We start from the raw sequence: 6187 nt of genomic DNA on the forward strand, positions 1-6187 counted from the left end.
AAAACTGTGGATTAGATTAAAAGCTGAAGCTTATTTCAAACAATTTTCATAAGCTAAGAAAACAGACATTATTTAACAGTCCGATAATATTAGACAAAATGAGGTTTCTTTTCCTAAAAATATACTTCGTTGCTGAATTTCGCACAAAGCTACTCGAGAGCTTGTACTAGCCGTCCCTAATTTAAAAGTGATAGACCAGAGGGTAGGCAGGTGGTCAAAACCATCGAACTATATGGCTAGTTTATACCAACCAAAAAGTGGAATTAACCATCATATTATATAACGCCCTCACAGATGAAAGGGCGAGTATGTTTGGTGATGGGATTCCAGCCTACGGCCTAGACTACGAGCCAAGCGCCCTAACCACCAGTTCATGTCAAACCCCCCACCCAATAAATATATGGGCAAAGAGGAAATATTACAGCATGAATATATATAGATAAACTGGACACTCAAATAACTGATTTATTATTGGTTTACTATAATAGAAATAAAATAAAAAATGCTTAATATGCATATCGAATTATGTAAAATGTACCTAACAGAGTCTGAATTAATATTTGTTACATCACTTACAAATAATATATATATATATATATATATATATTCATTATGTAGGCGTCCTCTGTTAGAAGTAACAATATTAGTTATCAAACAATTGGCTAGCAACGAATGCCACGACGAATGTTTTAAATGGCTGGCGTTAGGGTTAGTGTATTTTAGGTTTGAGGCAGCTAAACTATAGGGGAACCTCACCTTGAAACTAGAAATCATAGTAGAATGAAATAAGATGGTACAGTATTGTTAATATTATTACAAATAGAAATGTGGATACCAGATAGTTTAGTTTTACGTCAAATGATTGAAAATTAATTTAATGAAATAACATTTGATTTTAATCACGTACAACTACAACTTACAATATACTATTGATATTATTTATTATATACTACATCAACACTAACGCTGAGTAACTAATACTAATAACACTAACAGAAAGCCGTTCGTTTAGCCAATCTGTTCCAGAGAAAACAGATGTGCAGAACGGCTTTCTGTTAGATTAATTTTGCTATGCTCCAGTAACACTAGCTTGTAATTTATAAATGTTAAAAGTGATAAAGCAACGTCTGCTGACAGTGGCAACAGCACGAAACTACTTAGTTTTTACACGTAATATTACTAAGACTAAGAGGCCTAATGAAAATTGTTAACATTGACAGTGACAAGAAAGTAAAATATTTCGTGTCAGCAAACGTCCTTAAAATTATGAGATTTTGATAGTCAGTCTTCTTGAAATTTACAGGTGGTTTGTTTGAGTGATGGTTCAAAAAAGAAGATAATAATAAAGTTTAAAGTTAGGGTCGAATTTGAGTATAAGTGGTAATTTATTTTTTGAATGTCTAGATTCATCCTTATTCATTAACATTAATTTTTTTTCATTTAAACTTATGAAAGCAAAATGCTTTGTTTAATTGATAAGGTGTTTGTTTGAATTATTTTGAAAACTCAGTTTGTAGGTATTTCATTTAATTTCTAAATGTGAAGGATAGTGAAATAATTTTGAGTATTCTTGAAAGTGTACCATTACAATGCCTTAAAGAATAAATTAAATTATGTTCAAGAACACGGACTTTATACATTTTTTAAGGTTTTTAATATTATTTCTGTTTATTTATAGGAATAAGTTTGCATGAGACTGAAATGACACTAAAAGAACATGGTCTTTTATTTAAAGTTGTGGTTTTCATCAAACTCTGAGAAGTTTTACTAGACTACACTTGTCTTGAAAAAACTAGAAGTTTTACTCGAGAAGACAAAGTTCTTGAAGCAAGAGAGAGAGAGAAATTTTACTGGAGGCTACATGAGAACTTTTATCAGAGACTAGACCACAACCATTTTAAAAAAAAACAAAACATTTTTACTAGAGATTGTTTAGTTCATGAAGAAACCAGTGGTGTACTGAATATTTAAATTCACATTGAAAAATAATAATTAGAAGAGCCATTTAAGTAATTTTGTTTTATAAAATATTTTAAGAAAAAATATTAGTTTGGTTTTAGCTAGAGGTTTCAGAAAGGATTTGCTTTGAAGAGTTTTTTTTCTTCTTCAACTAATTCTTCCTCTTAAGTAATTTAACAGAACTTTTGATTATACCAAAGTGTCTTTAAGGGTATATTTTTTCAACAAATTATTTTCATCAGGTCAAAGAATATTTTCTAAGAGTTTGAAGCTTCAAAGTAAATTAAATTAATAGTAGTAAAAGTTACTTAGCTTATGAACTGCCTTTAGTGTCATTGTGTTACATAGTTTATACTTTTAACTGATAAATATAGTCATGCTACCTGTGTGTAAAACACTAAATCACACACTGAGGTTCTTTTTTTCTTTGGCATGGGAGTCTCGGATCCGTCTACCGGTGCTCCTGGCCATTTGTTTTATGGTATTAGATGTCCGTATGCAATTAGAGATTAATGTAAACATAATGCAGTAGTTGAAAATGTGTACATCATGTGGAAGAAAGCATTTTGATACTATTTTATTACAACTATTACTTAAAGTGATGTTTTGACTGTTGAAAGTTTAAGACAATCGGTGTTTATAATTTCAATGCACATTGACTTGGTGTGAAACATTAACATGATAATGTTACTTCTATTTTTTAAATCTTGTTTATTTGAAGCAAAAACAAAGCATAAACTGATGTACAAAATACTTCCTTGCCTTTCATGAAATGTATGAATAAACAATTGGATTGGACTTTACTGAGCTTTCAATCCACAAAAACGATGTAACGTTATGGTTTTAAAGTGATTGGAGCAGGTTATATACAATTAATTATTTCTTGGGTGCATGTGAATGTTTTTAAATTGATAATGTTGTCCCCCCCCCCCATTTATTTACTAACTGAAGATTTATGGAACATAACAAATACTTAATTGAGCAGTACTTTTCTGAGTAATCTGTTAAACTAAAGTCTTGGTCATCAGGTGAGTTTTTTGCCCCCTTCCCTGCCACATTAAAACTAATTTTGTGTTTCATATGACCTGTTAATAGGTTCTTAACATATTTAGATGAGCAATTTCCATTGTGGTAAAAAAGGAATCAAGTACAGAATGTAAGATAAATTTGTTATGATAACGTTTTAATTAGTAGTTCACCATTTTAATATAATTATATATAGAATGATACAAAGTCATGCACCACTATGATTTTCCCTAACACCTGTTTTATATGAGTAAAATTGATATCACAACACACTGTTGCAAAAGTGCCACTTCCACTCATTTTGGAAATCGTAACAATATCCAAACCAGTTACTGTAAGAAAAGAAAAAGAAACTTAGAAATATTATATTTAGGATGAGAATTGAAAATATGATTGTGGTAATGATGCATGACTTTTACATCGCCCTGTATAATGTAAAAATGAATTAAAATATTCAAAGAATACAAAAAATGTGAGTTTTATGTGGCTACTAATATACTCTAAATGATGTTGTAATATGTATATGAGATTTGACACTTTTAGTAATTTGTACAATTTTATTACATAGGAAAAACATGATATATGCTTAGCTTTATCTGATAGCATATCCAAAATATTACTTAGCTCTATTCTACCTTCCATTTGGCTCATGAAATCATTTTAATTCTTAGAAGGTATGTGAATGTGTTAGCCTTGACTGAGGGAAATCTGACCTTAGAAAGTTAGTCTGTCATGTATAGCTTCTATTTTATTGGCCAAATAATTTCTTAGAAAAGTTGCAGAATATGTAGTCTTAGTTAATTAAGGAAATTAAAACTTAAGTATATATAAGTAACATCCAAAATAATTTCATTATTTAAAATAATTGAAAAAAAGAAACTTATTAGGGGAAAAATTAAACCTTGGAAAATATTTATTATTTGTGAGTTTGACTTCGCTTTGGTGGTAAGATAACTTAGTAATAAAATTGTAAAATCTTGCTGATAAATAAAATTGCTCTACCACCATCACTTGCCTTTGTGTCTTGTTTTATTATATAAATATTTTGTACTGTTGATACAGAACAAACGAGTTATATTTAGTTTGGTTCCTCATTCATTAATTTTTTAAGGCAGTGTTTAAAAAGTAAGTCAAAATTAAAATTTCATTTGTCAATGTACTAGTATAACTCGGGCAACTCCTCTCCAGGAAATGGGAAAATTATTGTAATGATTTTTACCATAACAATTAATAGACTTCAAATGTTGTAATTGTAATGTTTATCACATCTATTTCTCAGTAGCCCAACAAGGATCTACAGTCTAGCCAAATTAGTAGTCATGTCATATGCTATGCACCAATTATTTATGTGATACTTCTAAAGACCAGTGGAGAATATAGACACTTCATTGAATATTTTAAAATTTCTCTAAGTTTCCAGTTTTTAGTATAATTGTTATTAACAGCTGTTTTGAATAATGTTAAAAGTACAGATTATCTTATGTTGGACTTTTCTGCATAAGGATTGAGTTGAAAAAAAAAGACTATCTTTGAAAAGCACTCTGAAGATAATACATCACAGAAACTCTGTTATTTAATTAGACAAACTTGTCCTTTCATTTTATAAATTAAACTTGTTGTAAGGTATTAGGAATTTGAAAAAATGCACAGCCATGTCCTCCATGGGAAAACCGGATGTTACCTGAAGAGAATGACAAAGAATAAAGGCATCTAGAACAAAAGTGACTTAATGACTTTCTTGACCACATGCAAAAACTGCACATTACACAAAATAAATGATTAATTCTGAAAATAAAATAAGGAAGTAGAAAACTCTTGGTATTCTTGTATATTACCATTTCCCTCTTTCTTTCATGTCTGTCTTGTACTCAAGCTGACATTAGTCTTAATTTTAAAACCAGTTGAAATTATACCCACACACAGTCAAGGAGTATGGTAACTCTATCCCTGTAAGATATACAGCAATACCTTTTAACAAAGATGCAGTATATGCTTAAAAAACAAACTTTAACAATGATTAAGACAAATTAGATATTTTAACAATGAAGTATTTAGTTGATTACCTCATCCAAGAAAACTCGTATAACTATACAATCTATCCCCTTTAACAAAGATAATGAAACATCATTTTCCAAAATAAATACACTTTAACACTGACATTACAATAAATGATTTACTAACATCTTATAACAATGGAATATTACACTAACATAAGAAAATAATACAATATAACAAGATGGCCGTTATCCGAATGTGCACAGATAAGAACAACCTTGTATTGGAGAAGAAATGTTGACTATAATTCCAAATTTACTACAGGTATCTACACAAAATGTGGAAAACATTTGGTAAAATATAGAAGTCTGTTGTACACAACAATTCAGATGTGTTAAAGAAGTATTTGTATTTAAGATGTGTTTGTGGTTTAACAAAGTCCGACTGACAAGATGTTGTTCTTGTGAAGCATAAAAATACTTTTGTCCAATGTACAGTTTGCATATTGTATTTGTAGAACCTCCAAAATACATATCTGCAATTCGTTTTCTTCAAATATCTGTATATATTGTATCTATTCTATCAGGAACTGTCCCTAAATCAACCATGTCCGATAAAATGAATAGTTGATAACACTGACATCAAATACAAAATACCATGTTGAATGTCACTTTGTGAAAGTTTGTGGCATGTGAAATTTGACACTAGCCATGCACATAGGATTAAAAAAGAACATCAATACATCATCGAAAACCATTTAACATGAACATAAGCTCAAAAACCAAATTTAATACTTGATACAAATTATGTTACATTATTTATATTTACAAAACTTTAATAATTCAACAGACAGACAAAAAAATTAAAACTGAAATCCTTAAAAATACATACACATCAATACAAGTCCTTTAAATAAAATGCAATAATACAATTTATGTTCAAAAATACAAAAGCACAACCCATTACCTTTAATGACTCACACAAAGAACTGATAAATATCCCACAAAATAACTACATTTAAGAAAAAACCAAAATGAGAACATGTAACTCTTAACATGTACAAGATGACTAATTCCACATTTACAATAAATAAAAAACAGAAAACTAACAAAGACAACATTCCAAGATACAGGTAATGTTTACAATCCTTAAATTGAAAATGTACAATATATATATATATATATATATATATATATATATATATATA

At 29.2% G+C, this 6187-nt stretch overlaps 1 long non-coding RNA gene across 1 annotated transcript; it reads left to right on the plus strand.

The window, feature by feature from the left end:
- The first annotated feature begins 657 nt into the window (after positions 1–657).
- On the plus strand, positions 658–3992 carry LOC111087044. The gene is made up of 2 exons (XR_002611766.1): positions 658–793; positions 1679–3992. It is a non-coding gene; the product is annotated as an uncharacterized LOC111087044 (long non-coding RNA).
- Positions 3993–6187: the final 2195 nt, after the last annotated feature.

Source organism: Limulus polyphemus, unplaced genomic scaffold (assembly GCF_000517525.1).
Source record: "Limulus polyphemus unplaced genomic scaffold, Limulus_polyphemus-2.1.2 Scaffold1675, whole genome shotgun sequence".
Taxonomy (NCBI): domain Eukaryota; kingdom Metazoa; phylum Arthropoda; class Merostomata; order Xiphosura; family Limulidae; genus Limulus; species Limulus polyphemus.